A 22,354-nucleotide genomic window follows, 5' to 3' on the forward strand; every position below is an offset into this window, starting at 1 on the left:
GTGAGATATGTGGCAGTGTAAGGTTAGTCAGTAATCATGGCATTTCTGTAAATATGAGGATGGAAAGAGGTTAGAATCATGTCAGATTGAGGCATAATTGTGCAAGTGAGATGTCTCTTTGTGAGGGTTAACAGGGACTGAACTTCATTATTGTGAAGCTGGTCAGTGGTTGTGAGCTGTTTGCCAATGCGAGCAGCTGGAGTGTAAGTGACTTGTCAGTAAGAGGCTTAGTATTGAACATGAGTTGTATGTTATTGTGCAGCTTATGAGTGGTCGTTACTTGCGACAGGGTAAGCATGGGCAGTGGTCATGACCTATGTCTATACATCTGTTGTGGTCACATGTAAGGCTGGACAGTGATCATGGGTTCTTTGTCAATGGTAAGAGGCCTGTCTCACTACATACAAAGATACCTCAGTACTATATACGGGCACATCCGTGGTATTGAGGATTTTCCTCCTCAGCTAAGTAGGGAGTACCTAACTAACGCTGTAGGTTGTTCAAGCTTGAACTCTAAAAGGTTAGTCCCCATCTGGTGTGCTTATCTCTGAACAGACTTTACCATTCATTATGGCAAACCCGCAACAGGTACCAATTGCAGTCAATATGCGACCACCCCTTATTGCACATGTATTGGCACATGGCCTAACAGCCCAGGGGGGTCCAGTTACATTTGTTGTTGAGGCTCATCCAGCCTAGAGAACAGACATTTTTTATTCTTGGGTCACATTTCCAGCAGTTGATTGGAAAACAAACACATTTCAATACTATACACCCGCAAAAGAACCTGCAAAATACAGAGCATATGCATATCTAGAAATACCTCAATCTTATCAAGAACATCATAATTGGCTTGATTATGCCCTACCCCATACATTTCTGCACGTTAGGTTAGGTCCTCTAAGTAATGATGACGATGAGTACAGTTTATAATGCAAACAATAAATACAAACCCAGCATGTGCTGCTCCGGCGCAACCACATGCAGTAACGCCAGGCATCAATCCGACGGCTGTACATTTGATCATGGGTAAAGTACCTGCCAAACGAGAAGAAATTCCGTTTTTGTTGGCTCAAAAAATAAATGCACTGGAAGCAGTATTTCCCTATACGGGACCTCAGTATAAGCATATAATATTAACTATGTGCTTGCCATTTGGGATGGTTCCCACAGTAGATAACTGCAATACATGGGGCACGGTATTTGCCACGCTCTATACTACCGCACATGGTACACCGACACCTGCCAATTTGCCAGAAGTGTTAAAACAAATTCAAGATGAATATGGGGCTGCCCCGGCCCCAGACTTGTGGATGCAACTCATGTGCAATTTTGACACTGTATCCTCAATAATATTAAGAAACGGTAAAGGGGAAGCAGTTACACTAGCAGTGCGCATGCTGCTCAGGGATGTTCCACAGGATCAAGAACAAGAGCTGCCAAAGATTATCGGGGAGACCTACTCTAGTATTGGTCAAGATACTCTGGTGGCCAGACCTACAAAACCACAATTTCAGGGTAAATCTAATAAAGATTCTACCAAGCAAGCTCCTGAGGGTTCTAAAAACCGCTGGGATAAAAAACAACAAACACCTAAAAAGAAAAGGGGAGAATCTATGCATACGCAGATCCCACAGACTAGATATAATCTCAGAAATAGAGATAATATAAAAACGCCTGACAGATATCAATATACTGATACATGTCAATCTCATTCCTTTCAGGACTCACCGGAAAAACACAGTGAGCGAGGTGGGCAATCAGTGCGAAGAACTGAGTATGTGAAACTGAGACAGGAATCACAATGCTCTACAGAAGTTTCTTTTAATAAAGAAGAGAAACTTAACAAAAATCTAAATTTAAAAAGAAAAAAGTGGCAGCAGTTCCGATTCAACATGCCACTCAAGAAGAGGGCTTTATTGAAGAACAAAACATGGGCACTAACTCTGATAGACAGTGCGGCAGAGGTCACAATAGTTTGACGGAATCTTCCAGAGCATCTGGAGGAGAAAGCAACTGATGACTTCTTACAAGTTGAAACTGTGGACACGCGTGTCTCCACACCTGACAGGGTGTACAAAGTAACGTTACAATTAGAAGGAGACATTGAACGCACAATAGATGCAATCTTTTGGGATCGCGTTGTGAATACATATGATATTTTACTGGCCGAAAGGGATTGGCCACCTGACTTTGTCCGTAGTTGCCCATGTGGTGAAGAGGTTATCAAACCTTCTTTCTCACCTGTTCACGAAGAGCTCGCACAGTCCTACGCCATTGATTGGGCATTTGCGCAGGCACCTGCGTTACACCGCAACCACGCAGGGTGGGATAAAGATTCCCCCTATCATGTAATTCCTATTAAGAATCAACCCCAACCACAACCACAATACCCAATAAAACATGATGTTAAGGCACCGTGAGGGAAATTCTCACACAACTAGAGTACCAGGGTGTGATCGAACCCTTTGTCTCACCAATGAATAATCCTTTATTCCCTGTAGCTAAACCAGACCATTTATACAGAATAGACTTGGACTACAGACACTTAAACAGTCATACACGCACATATGCTATCCAAAACTCTCATAGCACAGCACTTATGAACAACATAGTGCGCAAAAAATACAAAATAACACTGGACATTTCCAATGGTTTCTTCTGCCAGAAAATAGTGCCTGAGAGTAGAGACAAGTTTCATCACAATGGGCCCTTAGAGAGTACTTAACAATCTGCCTAGAAGGTCCCTTCGGGTTCATACTTCAAACAGTGCCTGTTTGGAACTCGAATGTATGTTCCAGATCTTGATGGTCCTGGCATGGAGGCAGCAGAAAAACCCTTTGACATAAATGAATGTGTCACTGTCTTGCAGGAATTACAACTGTTCCATGACGACAAAGCTTCTGCTAGTGCTGCCTCCGCAGGAATTAAGGATGTGCCAATAACATCCACCGGCTGGATTCCAAAGGTTGGAGATCTAGTATGAGAAAAAGTTGCTGTGAAAAAGGAGATCGGTCATTCTTATCGTGCACCAGTACCAGTCCTGGGAATACACAGTACCAGAACTGTCATTCTACCACCGTTGTCTGGCCGCTTTGTATCTATCGACAATGTCAAGTTACACCATGTGGCCGATTCTGCACAGCAGACCAAGAGGAACAACCAGTAGTTCTTGAATCCCTCTGACTACTGGTCAAGATGTCCCTCTACAAGATTTAAGTAGCAACGCTGACACCTCTCCGAGCTTAGGGAGGGTGGAAAATGATCTTGCATTGGCTCCACTAGCATTGATTACAACAAGCAGCACGGAAACTGCTGATCGATGTGACACAACTTCTACACAGACGGATGGTGTCATTTATTATGAACCACTAGTTCTCCTCCTTTAAATACAGCTCCAGTTTTTGCACAAACTGCTTCTGAGTACTTTGCCGACATCAATGACACTTTCTCGGACTCATCTGCCTCTTCTACACCTGAACTGTCAAAAACACCTAAATTGATAAATTGGCTTAAAGCAAATGACTTGATTTTTCCATGGAACTATCTATGGCTTTCCTTTACTGTATTAGCTTTCCTCCTTTGGATTGGCTTTGTTATAACATTCTTTCTATTAATACATGGTCATTACCTTCCTCGAGGATCAACAGTTGAACTGGTGGATGAGGTCCTAATACCCCATTTTTCTTCTCACAAGGTCCGCAGGGACTTGTCTTTCATGAACATTTCCGCTATACCAATTCCTGATGGGATTGTTTGCGATAAAGTCACATTTGATATATACGGCCCTCACCGGAGGCCATTCAAATACCTTAAGTGTTTAAACTTTCTATGAATTATGTGATAATACCCGGAGTTGTTTCTGATGACTGGGATGTGAAAACAGTTGATTCCATGATGACTGAATTGCAGTATTTTGCTGTATTTGAAATTGAAGATGTTTATCAATCCAAAGAAATTTATGGTGACATGTTTTGCTATAATTATTATGGACACCATTTCATTCACAGAGCAAATATCCCAAAGACTATTTTTAATTATACACAATGGGAACATTGTCCAACTCCTCCACAAGGAAGTTCTAAAACATATTCTGAAAAATGTGCATATTTTTCTGGGCACAATGTTAAAAATGCTGAGTCATATTATTTTAAATTGCCATTGATGAAAAATGTACATATATTATTGACAGATACAAAGTTCATTCATTCAGATTCCTTTGTTTCCTGGTTGGCTATTAAAGGCTGTGAATATTGGTTGAAGTGGATTGACTTAAAAAGTGTGTGGGGAACAAATAAATGGCAAATAAGGGGAAAGGAAGCTTTATTTAGAGCATACCTGATACCTATTCATATGATATTTTTAAATGAAACTGTACAGCAGACAAGCTGTTTAGGCTTAGCAAACATTAAGGAATTGAATGTGCCCAGTATTCCTGCCCCTGCAAAATTTTACAAATGGCAAAAATACATCAATGCAACTGAAGATCAGCTTGATGAATGGGTCCAAGATGGCACGTTTAATGCTTCACTTTCACGTCCGGGTGGGTGATTATTGTGGCCAACAGATTCCAACGGGTGTCATAAACGTTTTATAAACTCCTCGGGATTTTAGAACCAGTAGGCTTGACCTTCGCTATGTGTCATCTGAACATGCGGGTATAGTGACAACATACTGTGTAGGAAAACTATGCCAACAATGGTCGAAGAGTTCCTCACTAGATGCTGTTAGAGAACACCTCAGTCTCCTGCCTAATAATACTGATTTACAGGATTTCCTGTTAGGCACCCAAAAAACAACACAGAAAGCACTTCTTATATGCAGTCTATAATGAAATTTGGAAATCTTCTCAACAAGAAGTTGCTGCCTGGTTAGGGCAAATAGATCAGGAATATTTACAGAAAGCATTGGCTGTTGTAGATAATGGGATTAACACCCTGTCCGACCAGATATGCACCTTAAACAGCATTGTTTTTTCTGCAATAGACATGATACAAAGTGACATGTCTTCTTTACACCATGGACAGAATCAACTAAGGTCCATTATGCAGTTAGGTTGGACACTACAAACACTGACGGCAGGTCGCATTCCTTGGCAACATGTTAGCGCAAGGGACATATTTTCCACATTTAATTTAACAACATGAACAGCAGCTAATGAAAAGAAGCGACTTATGTCATGTTAAATATTGAAAAAGTAGAAAAGTTGCCTTTCACTGTGGCTGAAATACCATCTGCTGAATGGTTAACACACGGGGTCATTAATCTGCCTATTTCAACACTTCAATTCACATCCTACTTAAAACACATTCCAGTGGGCAGATATGAAAGGCTAGGAGATAGTTACATCCATGTACCCTTCTCGTACAAATTTCTCAGTGGCATGAATGAGGTCTTTCTTAGGGGTAGCGAGTGCGAGACTTCTGTCAGCCATTCAATGGTTTGTAAACAGCTGTCCTTGCACAGGGCGTGTAACGCTTTGGCAGCAAACTTGGCTTGTTATCTGAAGGGAGTCCCAGCCCCCTTGATTAGACCTGCATTCCAGGTGCTCTCGAATGGTAGCTATGTGCTCCTTGATAGTGAGAGATGTTGTGAGATGCGAGCCGGAATAGTTTACATCGTTTTGGTCACCAAAATTGTTACATGATGTGGGAATATATTTTTTCCTCGCACACGACAGAGGGAAGTAGCTGGAATTTGGCCTCATATCGCTACTGTCAAAATTGAATTTTGACAAGTTGAGCAGACTCAAAGCTTTGTTTCAAAAACATGTGGGCATCACATCTGCATGCGAAACCTATGCGCTTCAGGTTGCAAGGTCATCAGCAGAGATCTAGTCCCTTTTAAGTACCAACTTTCCGAGACACTTTGGTGTGCTCATGGGATGAATATTTAATGCGTCCAGTACTACTGGAATAGCAAATTTCTTTAAGGCTGTTGGTTCTGGTTTCGTTCACACCTTCTCCTCTTTATTCGGCTTAATACCTTCAGCCATACACTCAATATTCTTCAGTATTTTTGGGGGATTTTGATAACTTTGGCTATATTAGGTGGCATTTTGCTATTGCTACTTTTTCTGTGCAATGGCTGTCCCGTCACAACAAGGAGGACTGAAAGTGCTTCCACCAGCGCAGCTGTGTCATGAATGTATGATGCAGTACTTTGGAGCATCACTCCTGGAGCAATTGAATCGTGACTGGTCTCTATCATTCAAACCAGTTTTGCATTGAGTGCAGCCTGTGTTTCGGTGCCTCTGGTGCTCGTTCGAACATGCAGTGAAAGTTTGTCTTTCTACGCAGCGCTTGCTTTCATTGGACGCTGATCTGTCGATGTTCTCCCTGAGGGCTCATTACCAGACATGCGCATTGAAGGTGCGTTTGCTACAGGAAGCTGCTTATGAGCTGCCGTTTGTGGATTATGCAGCTCTAAACTCATTGATGGGCACACCACTAAATGCTGCTGCCTTGGCTGGAGCCCAGGCTTTGGAACACGAATGCTCCTTAGTTTTCCTTGGCAAAGAACTTCCTACTTGACCACCTGCCGAAGTGGAAGATTTCCTGTCTTAAATTATCCCAGATTCAATTGGCAACTTCCAAAATGACTCTGACTTTTGAAATTCGGCTTAAAATTTTAAATTGTCCTTTTTAGACATGCTGAAGTGTTTTTTAACTTGTCATTATTGACATTCCTTAACATACGCCTTAGGTTGAATTTTAGTAGCTTTTCTAAATACTTAGGCTTTGAACCACCTTTGAACCGGCAAGGGGAGAGTGTTGTGTAGCCATTTTAGTTATAGCTGCATGCACGTTATTTTAGCAAACTAGGCCTGCCGCTGTGCACTTTAACCTAGATATGTTTAATTTGGCTTCGTTTTATTATTTTAACAATAGCCACATTTGCGGTCTTGTTTTAATTTCTCTACCTAGCTGTTCTTTGCCTAGGCCAGCACTGGGTTCTTAAACAAGACATTTCTTTCACTCTGTGCTTTTCTCAAGGCTTCAGTAAGATAGGTTGCTGGAAAACGTGGCACGTTTTATCTCTAATGTTCACAGAAACATAAATACTCTTACATGGGGATCCATTTTTGGAACATCAGCTGTTTTATTATAAAAACACTACTTTGACCCATGTACATGAGAGGGAGATTCCAGCCAGATGGCCACTACTATATGCTGACTGCTTTGCTGCAGCTGCTTATGTAGACTACAGGCCTCTTGCTCAGGTAAGAGGGATGATGTCTTCCCAGGGGAACCTGAAGGGCAGAATTAGAGCTTAAACATGCTGTGCTCTCACATTGCCTAGGTAGGAGCTATTTTAAAAACTGTAGTGACAATATGGGAGCGTTATTTTTATGCTTCACACTCCTTGGCACAATTTTAATCCTGTCATGCTTCATCGTACTAGTTGTTGCAGTACATTCTTTAGTATCTAAGATGCAGTTACTTTAATAAAACCTCATTTAAATCAATTCTCCCTCTGATTGTCCTTGTATTTGTGAGACTAATATAACAGAGAGAAACAGATGAGATCTGAGTGACCACGATTTCCCTGAGAAGTCAATTGTGTATGTGCTCGGTTGCCCAATCATCCCTGCTCTTGGGTAGGGATGAGCCACTGCTCGTCAGCCAGAACAAACCCCGGATTAGGCCGACAGGTGTCACCTGCAGTGGATTCAGACTCAGTGCCCCACAGTGCAAGTGATCCTGCCACTCAAATCCAATAGTCTCATTAGAATAATGAGAGCCTACGCGACACCCCCTAGTCACCAGCAACTTGGACTATGGGAACACCCTCTACACACGGGATCCATAAGCAACTCAGCAGAAGACAACCATGCAGAATTTGGCAGTAAGACTCATCCTTAACCCCCCAAACATAATTCACATCACACCACAACTCAAGGAGCTCCACTGGCTCCCGATACACAAACATGCTCATTTCAAGCTCCTCCCACACACATTCAAGGCACTACACAACTTAGGCCCCACCCATATGAACAGCTGCATCTCCTTCCACCAACCACCCAGATGCCTCCGTTCCACAGGACTCCTACTTGCACACATCCCACAGATACACAATTCCAGATCAGGATGACAGGCATGCTCTTACATTGCTCCTAAAGTGTGACTCTACCTCCCACTCCACATCAGAGTCTCTTCCTCTCTCCTTCTATTCAGTAAGAAGCTGAAGACATGAGGTTGAATTGCAGCAGTAACTATTTCTTTGTTGTAGCAGATGCCAAGTCAAGGGTGTGTAACTACAAGAATGGGTGGGACTGTTGACTAGCTATATGAATCCTAGCTCCATCAGGGAATCATGTATTGTACTCTGATTGTAGGTGCAGCACTAGATAATAAATCTCTATACAGAAACATATATATTTTTAATAGTATATCGAAGAGTTATGTTTGGTGTGATTTCTTAGAAAAGGAGAATTCTCATTGTATGGTTTAGCTTTAATGAGTCATGATCTCGTAATATCTTTTCAAGGCTTATCAATATGACAAACATTGCTGATTGTATATATTTCTATATACGTTGCTAATGTGAATTTGGTCTTTTTTGTTATTTATTAAATTGAATACTTGAATGAAAGAAGTTCAGATGTCTTTGACTTATTTTTTAATTCTAATACTGACATTCTCATGGTAACTTTACTATTTAATTGCAGAAAAAGGCGCAAAAAGCCATTACACTATGTTGGCTATTGTTTCAGTAATTCTCCTCGGAATACCAGCATTTTTCTATTGCAAGAGATCTCAAAAGTCAAGAAACAAAGGTAATAATCGGTAATAATTATATTTTGAAAGTAAAACCAGAAAGCAAGGGTGTTCTTTTCATGACTGTCATGTTGCCTCAAGTTTATTAGGCGTATTACCCTCCTTGCCTGATGCATGACCCGAGCAATAATACTGCCTATGCAGCACTTTTCTCCCCTCCTCATATGTCCATAGTGCTCCATTGCTAAGCATCTTCCGTTATAGACCCCCGGGCCCCCGCCTCCCTGTGCCCACTACTAACACCCTCTTCTCAAGGGTGTTGCAAAGATTTTAAGTGGTACTTTGGCATGCAGGGCCATAGAGACGATCAGATTATTTTGGAAGCCCCAGGAACAACATCAGCATGAAAGAGGTCTTTAACAGGAACCCATCACAAAACATATATGAAAGAAATGGGACAATATGATCAGATTGTTAAAAACACCGCCTATTTTGCATTGATTTTAAAGTATTCGTTTTATTCTGCCTTTATAAGTATTGCAATAATTAATAGGAAATTGACCTCTTAAGCTCTTAAGCACAGTGAATCAGGTACACTGGGGATTTTAAGTAAATGTGCGTCAAATGGTGTTTTGGAAGAACTTCCAACCTGAATGGATCATACATGCAGTTATGCATAAGATCATGTGTTTTCCCTCAAAGCAGCTTTTGGGAAATGTGTGGCAAACCTGTATTTCTAAACACTGTTAACCAAAAACAATTGGTAATAATTAATCGAGATTTAAAGGCAGTTCTGAACACACTGGCACATAGTTATGAGTACATAAACAAGAGGCATACAAAGACATGGTTTCACTACTGACTATACCTGTCTGCTGCTGAAGGGACCTTGATGGAACAATCAGCAGAACAGTTAGACAAGATAGACACATAGATTTAGTGGCGCATGGGCGCAGCTCATGGAGCGTGTATGGCAATGGGTCCACTTCCACTAGTGAAAGGAGCTAGGACTTGGCAGGCCCCACCCAGCAATCATTCTATAGCCTTGGACGCAGTATTTTCTTTTTTTTTTTTTTTTTTTTCAGTCCTCATTTTATAACAAAAGACAGGAGGAACCAAGATATGTCCCAACTCTGGTCAGACCCCTAACCCAAGAGTTGACACTAGATAGGCAACCTCCGACAATCTGAGGAGAGGGGGCATGAGGGGGACAGAGTAAAAGCAAATCCACACCCTCACCTCCTCTCTGTTGCGTCTTATTGATTAATCATTGGACTCTTGCTGTATTCAGATGTCACAAGTTTATTTGTGTTATGTCTCCCCAGTATAAGAATGAAAAAAATTAGCTCTGTAGAAAGTCAGAAAAGGTTCCCCACATCCTCTAACATTTGACTGAGCCGTTACTACAATCTAAGTCAGAGATTCTCTTCACCAACAATAGCCAATTAATATGAGTAGGAGGAAATCTAGATATCCACTTAATACATATCTCCTGCCGTGCTATCAACACAAAATAAAAAAAAAGGTGAGCCTGAAGTTTCTCCAATTTATCATGCTCCCCCATGTCCCTCATATAATCAGAATATAAATAATCATTGGTAGGCTTACCTCTGCTTGTCTATTTATAATAGCTAAAATCATCTTGCCCACTTTCTCCCAGAAGGTTTGAATTTCTGGGCACCGCCACCAAAATTGTATATCATCCACACCCTCAGGATCACATTTCGAGCAGTTACTCTTCCTTTGAAATCCTATTCTAGCTAGCCTTCCAGGCATCCAATAGGCCCTACACACAGTAAACAGGTGATTCCTCCTTAAGGTGGCGGATTTCAACACAGAACAGAGTATATTCATAGATGCCTGCCAAAGATGAGGAAGGTCGGGTGCTGGGAGATCAGATTTCCACACCTCTACAGGTAATGGAAGAGAGATATCTGCAGCTTGTATTGGTGCCCAGTTCCATTTTAAGACTTCTTTCTTTAATCGCTGAGTGCCTATAATTTCGCTTTCCTAATCCATGGCAAGCCCTGCCTCAGGTTCTCCTTGTAACTTTTAATTTGTATATATTTGAACCTGGATAACCTAGCATTTGTCGTGTCAGATAGGGACCCCCATGGAATCACAGAGCTCCTCATAACTATTTGTCTCCATTGTACAATTCTTACCACTATGAATGGAATAGCTAATGCATCTTGTAAACATTATGGGGTACCGGGCGAATCCCAGATTGGAGCTGGCTCACTATAGTATGGGACTCCTAATCTTCTTCTCACTGCGAACTACAAGCCATTTTGAGAATTTTGAATCTTACTTTTTTGTAGAACTTAGGATGACCAAATTTATAGAGAAAGTATGTACCCTGCTCCTGGAGGCTCCCTGTTAACACCCACAATCGGGAGGATGCATATTCTTTAGAGAGTAGTGGTCTGAAGTTTTTTAATTGAAATACTAAATAGTAAAGCTGAAAATCTGGAATTTCAATTCCTCCATCTAACTTCTTCTTCCTCAATTTCTTCCAGGTTATTTTTGGATTTTTATGTGACCAAATAAAACTCATAACTTCCCCCTGCAGTTTCCATAACCAGTCAGCTTTAATAAATAAGGGCAGAACATTAAAGATGAAGGTAAATTTCTGCAGTATCACCATTTTTATTAAATTTGCTCTACCTAGAAAAGAAAGTTGTAGATGCGACCATTGGTGGAGAAGCCTCTTTGTTTCCCTAAAAGGATTTAGAAAGTTCACATGGATCATCTCAGCCAAGTTTTTGACCACGTTTACCCCTAGATAGCAAATTTCATCTTTCTCTAAAATAATATCCTGTGGGCCATTCCAGGTCATTAGCTCAGATTTATCAGTGTTGACTAAATAGTCTGAGATTTCCCCAAAACCTGTTATAGTTTCAAAAAGTGCTGGAAAAGAACTTTGAGGATTCTGTGTATAAATCAAAAGATCATCTGCATATAAAGCTTCCTTCCGCACCCAGCTTTGGTACTGAAAGGGTACTATTTTCTGATCTAGTCTAATTCTCCTAGCCAATGGTTCAATGTATAAATTAAAAAGAAGAGGAAAGAGAGGACACCCCTGTTGTGTTCCTTGTTCAATTTTAAAATGTGGCGATAAGTTACCATTGAGAAGAATCCTGGCTATGGGTGTTTATAGATAGCTCTAATTGCCTTAAGGAAATTATCTCCTAAGTTGTTGTGTTTCATTACTGCCTGCAGGAAGAGCCAGCTCACTCTGTCTAACACCTTTTCAGCATTGATTGTCAGTATGGCGAGAGGGATGTTAGTAGTAGTGGCAATATCGACTGCAGAAACTAGATCATGAATCAAATCCCCTAAGTGTGATTTCTCATAAAACCTTTCTGATTGCATCAGGCTACCAATCACATTGTCAAATCTCCTGGCAAGCACTTGTGCAAAAGCCGTTGTTGAGCAATGAGATGGGTCTATATGACTCACATCTCCTAGCATCCTTCTGTGGCTTTAATATTAGAGTTATAGTAGCTTTGTTCTATGAAGTTAGGAAGTCCATGAAGTCGGGACCGGGGTGGACTCTATGAATATCGAATTCATCAACTGAGTTAGGACTGGTACAAGTTCTTCTTTCAGGAGTTTGTACTTCGGCTGGTATTCCGTCTGGGCCCAGAGCCTTCCCATTTTTCAGCCCAGCAATAACGTTATCTACCTCTCCGGTTTGGAAGCGTTGATTGAGAATCTGATTCTTATCTAATTCCACCCTAGGGAGAGTGTCTGCCCTCAGCCAATTTTCAATCTCCTCCACTGAGGACACGATGTCTTCCCTGTATAGTTCCGAAAAAATAATTGGCAATAGCTCCTGCGATATCTTAATCTTCTGAAGACATTCTACCCGACTCGTGAATCATAATTTCTTTAATAGTATTCCTAGCATTATCAGACCTGATTTTCCAAGCTAGTAACCTCCCACAACCTTCCCCACATTCAAAGTGCGATAATTTACTAGTTTCCCACTTACTCCATACTATTGATTCCAGAAATACCTCAAGTGAATTTTTAACTTCCTGGATTTGATTCTGTAAGTGAACTTGTGTTATTGAGTCCTTAGAGATATCCATACGGGCTTGTAATTTGAAGAGTTTACCCTCCAGAGTCTCTTCTGTGGCTTTAGTTCTCTTTGCCCTGTAGCTGCATAACTAATCAGTTTCCCACGAATAAAGGCCTTATATGCTTCCCAAACTGTGGTTATTGATGCTGAACCTAGATTGATCTAAATAAAAGTCCTTTGAATCCCTTTTTAGCATCAGTATAATCTCTTCCTCACCCAGGAGGGATCTATCAAGTGTCCATCTGGGATGTGCACAAGGAAAAGTGAGTGTGATGTCTAGCTGTACGGCTGAATGATCCGAAAGGTGACATGGCTGGTGAGAGGCTCCCACTAGATTATTTCAAGGTGTGGCCATATTTTTTTTTCCAAACGGTGAACTCCTTGATCTGCCCCATTCTAGTTCACCAAGGATCAATCAGGTCAACATTCTTCATTATATTATGTAGCAATCAGGATAAACAGTTTCTCATCCTGATTGTGCTGACAGGTGGTCTGGGGGTGGACCTATCTAGGGTGGGGTTAAGCAAAACATTAAACTCCCCTCCAACTATTATCAGGTTCTTTAGCTCTTTCTGACAGCTGCTCATAGAGGTCCATAAGTGGGCCTGGGTCATCCACGTTGGGTCCATAATAAGAAACCAAGGTATACTCGACCCCTTCTAATTTGATGTTCGCCATTAACCACCTGCCCCTAGGGTCAGCGCTTACGTCATTCAAATGACCTTGAACCTTGTTCTTTATAATAATTGCTACCCCTTTCACATTACAGGATTGGTTAGTACAGGCAAACTAAATAATCCGCCTTTGTGCCTCAAGAATGTTCATCCACTCCTCGTATCTTAAATGTGTCTCTTGAAGGAGAATAATCTGACTGTCAGATAATCTTAAAAATACTAAAAGTCTCCTTCTCCTGCTGTTTACTTTAAGTCCATTTACATTCCAAGTAAACATTTTGAGTTTAGAAGTGACCCCGGGCCCCCTCATCCTATTCCAATTCAAGTATCTGCCTTCTGACCAACCAGAGAGTTGTGTTAAGATGTGAGAACTCTTCTTTTTTTTTTCTCCCATCTGCTCCCCAGCATGAGCGAACTTAAACAAGTCATTTTGCTATGTGCCGCCCCAGGACTACCCTTCCCCCAACCCTCCCTGGTGAACCCTCCCTTTGACCAAAATGGGTGGTTCATCCTACCCTTGAGCCCCGCCACTCCGGAGCCCACTAGCTCTCCCCTTTTATCTGTTCAATTAGTGCAGTGGCTTCTTGGGGATCCCTCATATTACTCATTTTATTTTTCCACATTACTCTCAAGGTAGCAGGGAATCTCAGTTGCGGAGCAGTGCCTAAAGACTTAGGGGGTCATTACGACCCTGGCGGCCGGCGGTATGTTGGCAGTAACACCGCCAACAGGCTGGCGGTGTTCCGCCAGCAATTATGACCGTGGCGGAATTGCCACGGCCATACCGCCGGCCCCTCCATTTTCCCGCCAGGATTCCGCCTGGCGGTCATAACAAGCACCGCTGCCCTGGGGATTATGAGTCCCCGACCGCCGGCCTGTCCGTGGCGGTACACACCGCCATTGAAAGGCCGGCGGTAAGGGGACTTGGGGTGCCCCTGGGGGCCCCTGCACTGCCCATGCACTTGGCATGGGCAGTGCAGGGGCCCCCAGGCATAGCCCCGTCGCACATTTCACTGCCCGAATTTCGGGCAGTGAAATGCGCGACGGGTGCTACTGCACCCGCTGCACATCAGCATTGCCGCCGGCTCTATTACGAGCTGGCTGCAATGTTGATGTGACATTTCTGCTGGCCCAGCGGAAATGTCATAATAGGGAGACAGGAATACCGCCGGCAATGGCGGTTTTCTGTCTCCCGCGGCCCCGGCGGTCTTTTCAAAAGACCGCCGAGGTTATAATGACCCCCTTAATCTCCTGCATATGCTTCTCCAGCTCCCATCGTCGATCTTGAGTTGCCCTGGTCATTTCGGATCTTATTGAGAACGTCCAACCCTCGTGCTTGAAACCCCGAACTTTAAGAGCTCCTGTAAGGATCTGATGAGGCAAAATTAACCAACACCTTTCTGGCGTGGTGGCCAGGCTGTGCATCCAGGGCGGCCTGGGCAGAGTCAGCACAGGCTCATTCCTGGCTCTACCTTGACTGGGACTGAAGCTGGGAGGGGAGCCTTTCCCTACAAGTGGAGGTAAAGATTATTTTTATACACTCCAGGCCTCCCAGGTTGAACATCTCTGTATGACACCCAGGCGCACATTGGGGCCTGTGGCCTGTGGCCAGGACCCAGCAACAGGCGCAGAAATCATATTTATCTAACCCCGGTTTGAACCATCCGGACCATCCACTAGCCTCAATTTACTCACCATCGGGGACTGGGGCAATAAACAAGCGATCTGTTAAAGGTAAGCCTCCCAATTTATTATCACCTTCACCATTACTTCATGAGGGATGGGTGCCTCTCCAAAGTAAGCAAGCACTGCTGATAAAAATACCACAGAAATAAGGAGCACTCTAAGGTTTACTACCAGGAGAGTGAAAATCACCCGCTCGCTTAGATCCTTCTTCAAGGTACAAGACCATATCAGTCCCCCTACCCAACAGAACAAATCTACTTCCTTAGCAAACACGGAATCCACTTCGGCAAGAGCACCCTCTATGCCGTCGGACTCACTGCAAAGCTCAGTTACTCAGGAAATGGGACAGGGCATAGTTGGGGGTCCCTGGTACTACCACAGGAGGTGGCGGTTGTTCGGAGCATCACAACCCACACGGATATTCTACTACAGTCACTATCAGAGGAGATGAGAGACAAGTTCGCTGTAACAGAGTCCAACCAGGCTAAAATTTAGGGGGTTTGCAATAGTCTCGATGCAAAAATTACTAACCTGACGGAGCAATTAGGGGACATGGAGTCTACCATCAGAGTGTTACAGGCAGAGGTAGAAGCTAACAGACATGGAGTTCAAGCCTTAAAACGAAGTGAGAAAGATTTGAGAGATAAATTAGAATCCCTGGAGAATAACTGCAGGCGAAACAACCTTAGATTCCTGAATATTCCAGAGTGAGTGGAAGGGGACAACATCAAAGGTCTTATTATAACTTTAATTAAAGAACATATCCCCACGGTGGCATCCATCGATCTGGACCTGGAAATACAGAGAGTTCACTGGGATCCCTTTAAGAGAAGCCCTAATTGGACTCAGTGTTTAATTTAATTTGTGCATGTGGATGCAGGTTGTTGGCACCAACACTCATTTATGGGGACCTAGACGTATTCTCCACTTTGACCCAGACTAAAAGAGAGAAAGGGAGAAAAGTTAGACATAGAATGAAGAAGAAAAGTAAGTAAAAGACAGGAGGTGTAGAAGAAAGAGGCAAGAGGCAGAGTTGCCTAATTCAGCAGAGAAGCTTAAGACACGATATTATGACACTGGTAAGGCAAAACAAAATAGGAAGTCTATATAGTCCTTATAGTTTGTGTTTGAGAGAAAAGTAATGGAAATTATATCTCTTATTTTTGTGCTAAAGGTTTGAAATGGTTAGTTGAGTTATGGTAAGACTTGATTATGATTCATACCTTTTCTCATGTTGTATTCTTGAGCTCTCAGATAAACTATCACCTTCCACTAACCAAACATTTGTCTTTAAAGTTTCATCCCATACAGCCAGCTTCCACTTAACAAACACTTCGAGGTAAAGGTCTGACTAATTTCTCAGTTCTTGAAATTGGAATCTTTTTCAACCTGTAACAAAACAGAACCATTGTTACCACTTACGTATTGTAAAGGCCTTAATAAGCACTCAAACAATGAATCACATATACCCTCAATCATGCCAGTATATGTTTTGTGTTATTAAACCACAAATCAATGTCCTTTTCAGGCATTTGTCTTCATCTATAAAACTGGACCCTAGAACGGCAGGAAATTCCTTACATCAGTACTTTTGAGATAAAACGTTGTCTCGTATTAAATTTAGCTCTATGTGTTTTTGTAGAGAGCTGACTGCTAAACACATTTTTTTTAAAGTAAAATGTGTTGTGCTATTCAGGAATTATAAATGAAAAGCATATTTCAGCAGACATTTTTTAATATGGCAGCTCGTGCTCCTGGGCCAGTGCCTACAATGCTTAAAATCAAAGTTTCGTTAAAACCAACACTTCTCCCGAGGACCTAAGAATGCACAATTTGAGACACATTCTGAATGAAATATCTCTCTTTCAGGACCATCCTAACAGTATCAGAAGTTTTGGTACTGAAATTATAACAGTCATCTAGAAGTGAATGTGCACAGGGAATGTAATCTGTTACTAAAGATTTACCTTCTCTAACTGACGAAAACCAGTCTGCCTATGATTTGGGTGTCATAATTATCCTTCGGTGTGGGTGACAGCTTAGACACTACAAACATAAAAAATAGCATTTTGCATTTTCATAGACTTTGTCATAAGGAACATTATGGGTTTTCTTGGTTGATTTATCTATGAGTATTAATGGATTCATTGGTTGTTTGTTGCCAAGGCCTACCTTAGTTTATACCGGACATAATTCAACATTGAAATATATATTAATCAAGGTCAAGATAATTATTTTATTTTCGGGATATTTCATTCAGATCTCATTGAAATAACATCTAGAATAAGACCCAAACTTTTGCCTTCTCATACTTTGAGGAATCACCTTTTCGGTAGAATGGGAAGGAAAGTATTCAAATAATGGAATGTATTTTTTTTTTTTTTTCGTTTTTTGTCCTCATTCATCCCAGGCACCAGGTCTTTCTTCACTCTTGTGATCGACCTGCCTCCTTAACCGAGGAGGGAGCCTTTTTCTCTCTCTCTCAACATACCCGTCGCGCGGGGGGGTACACATACCATCCTGATTTCATAGCTATGAGAGACACGAAAGAAGAAGAATCATCAGACAAAATTACGTGTTCACCATGTGTTCCTCCAACCAAACTTTAAATGTTGACCAAAATGTCTTTGACTTGGTAATCCCCATTAACGTGTCCATTTTAAATACATATGTTAATTGATCCAACCACTCATTATAGGAGGGAGTGACCTTACCTACCCATTTCCTACAAATTTCTCGCCTAGCTAATAATATAGCGTAGAACAGCCATTTCTGCAAATCGCTCCTAAGATTTCTTATCTGATCTAATCTTCCAATAATAACTAATAATAAGGTAATCTTAACTTAAACCCTCAATACCTTTGAAATCGTATTACTCACTGCCTCCCAAAAAGGTTGAATTACCGAACATTCCCTAAACATATGAACATCCGTGGCTTTTTCCATACCACACTTTCTGCATTTAGCCACCTCTCCCTTCCCCATTTTTGAAAGCCTACAAGGTGACAAGTATGCCCTATGTATTACAAATAAATGATTTCTTCTAAATGGGGCACAAGACAGGGTTGCCCAATGTAGGAGGCTGGCCTGGCTTGTAGTGGGTACCAGAGGTACTTACACCTTGTGCCAGGTCCAGTTATCCCTTATTAGTGTAGAAGAGGTGTTTCTAGCAGCTTAGGCTGATAGAAGGTAGATATGGCAAAGCAGCTTAGGCTGAACTAGGAGACATGTAAAGCTCCTACTATACCACTGGTGTCATATGCACAATATCATAAGAAAACACAATACACAGAAGTACTAAAAGTAAAGGTACTTTATTTTTATGACAATATGCCAAAAGTATCTCAGTGAGTACCCTCAGTATACACAAAATATATGTACACAAACCAAAATTATGCAGGTAATAGCAAGAAAAGTAATGCAAGCGGTGTAAAGTTACAATAGATTGCAATAGGAGCACATAGGTATAGGGGCAACACAAACCATATACTCCAAAAGTGGAATGCGAACCACAAATGGACCCCAACCCTATGTGAGCTTGTAGAGGGTCACTGGGACTGTACGAAAACAGTGAAGGTTAGAAAAATAGCCCAACCCAAGACCCTGAAAGGTAGACCCTGAAAGGTAGGTGTAAAGTGCACCTACTACCCCCAGAGAGCACAGCAGTCGTGATAGGGGGATTCTGCAGGAAGAACAAACACCAGCAATGCAACAACAGTGGATTTCCGGACCTGAGTACCTGTAAGACAAGGGGACCAAGTCCAATAGTCACGACAGTGTCGAGAGTGGGCAGGAGCCCAGGAAATGCCAGCTGAGGGTGCAAGGAAGCTGCCACCGGATGGAAGAAGCTTGGAGTTCTGCAAGAAAGAAGAGGACTAGGAACTTCCCCTTAGGGGGACGGATGTCCCACGTCGCGATGAAGCTTGCAGAGGTATTCCCACGCAGAAAGACCGCAAACAAGCCTTGCTAGCTGCAAGGGTTGCGGTTACGTTTTTTGGGTGCTGCTGTGGCCCAGGAGGGACCAGGATGTCGCCACTTGGAGGAGGAGACGGGAGGGAGCCCAGCAAGTCAGGGAGCCCTCACAGAAGCAGGCAGCACTCGCAAAAGTACCTGAACAGGCACTTGGAAGAAGAGTGAACCGGAGTCCACGCAAAGTCACAAAAGAGAGTCCCACGACGCCGGAGGACAACTCAGAAGGTTGTGCACTGCAGGTTAGAGTGTCGGGGACCCAGGCTTGGCTGTGCATGAAGGAAATCCGGGAAGAGTGCACAGGAGCCGGAGCAGCTGCAAATCACGCCGTACCCAGCAATGCAGTCTAGCGTGGGGAGGCAAGGACTTACCTCCACCAAACTTGGACTGAAGAGTCACTGGACTGTGGGAGTCACTTGGACAGAGTTGCTGAGTTCCAGGGACCACGCTCGTCGTGCTGAGAGGGGACCCAGAGGACCAGTGATGCAGTCTTTTGGTGCCTGCGGTTGCAGGGGGAAGTTTCCGTCGACCCACAGGAGATTTCTTCAGAGCTCCTGGTGCAGAGAGGAGGCAGGCTACCCCCAGAGCATGCGCCACCTGGAAACAGTCGAGAAAGCCGGCAGGATGAAGCGATACAAGGTTGCTAGTAGTCGTCTTGCTACTTTGTTGCGGTTTTACAGGCATCCTGAGCAGTCAGCGTCGATCCTTTGGCAGAAGGTGAAGAGGGAGATGCAGAGGAACTCTGATGAGCTCTTGCATTCGTTATCTGGAAGGAGGATTGGCTACCAAGAGAGGTAAGAGCCTATCAGAAGGAGCCTCTAACGTCACCTGCTGGCACTGGCCACTCAGAGCAGTCCAGTGTGCCACAGACACCTCTGTTTCCAAGATGGCAGAGGTCTGGGACACACTGGAGGAGCTCTGGGCATCTCCCCTGGGAGGTGCAGGTCAGGGGAGTGGTCACTCCCCTTTCCTTTGTCCAGTTTCACACCAGAGCAGGGCTGGGGGATCCCTGAACCGGTGTAGACTGGCTTATGCAGAGATGGGCACCATCTGTGCCCATCAAAGCATTTCCAGAGGCTGGGGGAGGCTACTCCTCCCCAGCCCTCACACCTATTTCCAAAGGGAGAGGGTGTTACACCCTCTCTCAGAGGAAGTCCTTTGTTCTGCCTTCCTGGGCCAGGGCTGCCTGGACCCCAGGAGGGCAGAAACCTGTCTGAGGGGTTGGCAGCAGCAGCAGCTGCAGTGGAGACCCCAGAAAGGCAGTTTGGCAGTACCCGGGTTCTGTGCTAGAGACCCGGGGGATCATGGAATTGTCACCCCCAATGCCAGAATGTCAGAATGGCTTTGGGGGTGACAATTCCATGATCTTAGACATGTTACATAGCCATGTTCGGAGTTACCATTGTGACGCTGTACATAGGTAGTGACCTATGTACAGTGCACACGTGTAATGGTGTCCCCGCACTCACAAAGTCCGGGGAATTTGCCCTGAACGATGTGGGGGCGCCTTGGCTAGTGGCAGGGTGCCCACACACTAAGTAACTTTGCACCCAACCTTCACCAGGTGAAGGTTAGACATATAGGTGACTTATAAGTTACTTAAGTGCACTGGTAACTGGCTGTGAAATAACGTGGACGTTGTTTCACTCAGGCTGCACTGGCAGGCCTGTGTAAGAATTGTCAGAGCTCCCTATGGGTGGAAAAAGAAATGCTGCAGCCCATAGGGATCTCCTGGAACCCCAATACCCTGGGTACCTCAGTACCATATACTAGGGAATTATATGGGTGTACCAGTATGCCAATGTGAATTGGTAAATTTAGTCACTAGTCTTCATTGTCTAAGTGGAAATATCTGGAGAGTCCATCTGCATTGGAGTGGGTACTCCCAGGTCTATGTTCCACTGTATAGTTCATTCCCTGTAGAGATATGAACCACCTCAACAATTTAGGATTTTCAACTTTCATTTGTTTTAGCCAAAGTAGAGGTTTGTGGTCTGTCTGAACAATAAAGTGAGTGCCAAACAGGTATGGCCTCAACTTTTTCAGTGCCCAGACCACAGCAAAGGCCTCCCTCTCAATGGCAGACCAACGCTTTTCTCTAGGGGTCAACCTTCTGCTGATAAAAGCAACTGGTTGATCCTGGCCCTCAGAATTCAGTTGTGATAAGACTGCCCCTACCCCTAATTCAGATGCATCAGTTTGAACAATTAAGTTCTTGGAGTGACATGGGCTTTTTAGGACAGGTGCAGAGCACATGGCCTGTTTGAGCTCCTCAAAAGCTTTCTGACAGCTAGCTGTCCACACTACCTTTTTAGGTATCTTTGTACTGGTGAGATCATTAAGTGGGGCTGCTATGGAGCCATACTTTTTAATGAATCTCCTGTAATACGCAGGGAGGCCTAAGAAGGCTCTCACCTGTGTCTGTGTTGTAGGGGGAACCCAATCCATGATTGTATGGATTTTCCCCTGAAGTGGTGCAATCTGTTATCCACCTACCAGGTGTCCCAGATAAACCACCTTTCCCTGCCCTATCTGGCACTTTAAGGCCTTGATAGTGAGGCCTGCCTTTTGCAGGGCCTCCAAAACTTTCCAAAGGTTGACCAGGTGCTCATCCCAGGTGGAGCTAAAGACAGCTATATCATCTAGGTATGCTGCACTAAAAGCCTCCAACCCTTGCAGGACTGTGTTCACCAACCTCTGAAAAGTGGCAGGTGCATTCTTCAAACCAAAGGGCATCACTGTAAATTGGTAGTGCCCTCCTATAGTTGAAAATGCCGTTTTAGGTTTAGCATCCTCAGCCAATTTGATCTGCCAATACCCTGCAGTCAAATCAAAGGTGCTTAGATACTTGGCAGATGCAAGTGTATCTATGAGCTCATCTGCCCTGGGTATAGGGTGAGCATCAGTTTTTGTTACCTGATTAAGACCTCTGTAATCAACACAAAACCTCATCTCCCTTTTTCCATCTTTTGAGTGAGGCTTTGGTACAAGCACCACAGGACTCGCCCAGGGGCTTTCAGAAGGTTCAACCACTCCTAGATCAAGCATTTTCTGAACCTCTTGTTTTATGCAGTCCCTGACATGGTCAGGCTGCCTATAGATTTTACTTTTGACAGGCAAGCTGTCTCTAGTATCAATTGTGTGTTCACACCAAGATGTGGTGGCTGGCACAGTTGAAAAGAGTTCTGAAAATTGTCCAAGGAGATTTATGCAGTTGT

At 43.3% G+C, this 22,354-nt stretch overlaps 2 long non-coding RNA genes across 2 annotated transcripts in view; one reads left to right on the top strand and one right to left on the bottom strand.

The window, feature by feature from the left end:
• The window catches only part of LOC138296060 (uncharacterized), a 155,812-nt gene extending 147,033 nt beyond the window's left edge, over window positions 1-8,779 (top strand). Inside the window, exon 3 of the long non-coding RNA XR_011203742.1 lies at window positions 8,672-8,779. This is a non-coding gene — a long non-coding RNA (uncharacterized lncRNA). The remainder of the gene's footprint in view (window positions 1-8,671) is intronic.
• Window positions 1-22,354, bottom strand: part of LOC138296057 (uncharacterized) — a 105,486-nt gene that overhangs the window by 24,372 nt on the left and 58,760 nt on the right. Inside the window, exons 2-3 of the long non-coding RNA XR_011203740.1 lie at window positions 16,391-16,556; window positions 954-1,038 (exon numbers count right to left, since the gene is read on the bottom strand). This is a non-coding gene — a long non-coding RNA (uncharacterized lncRNA). The remainder of the gene's footprint in view (window positions 1-953; window positions 1,039-16,390; window positions 16,557-22,354) is intronic.

This window comes from Pleurodeles waltl, chromosome 1_2, assembly GCF_031143425.1.
Source record: "Pleurodeles waltl isolate 20211129_DDA chromosome 1_2, aPleWal1.hap1.20221129, whole genome shotgun sequence".
Lineage (NCBI taxonomy): Eukaryota > Metazoa > Chordata > Amphibia > Caudata > Salamandridae > Pleurodeles > Pleurodeles waltl.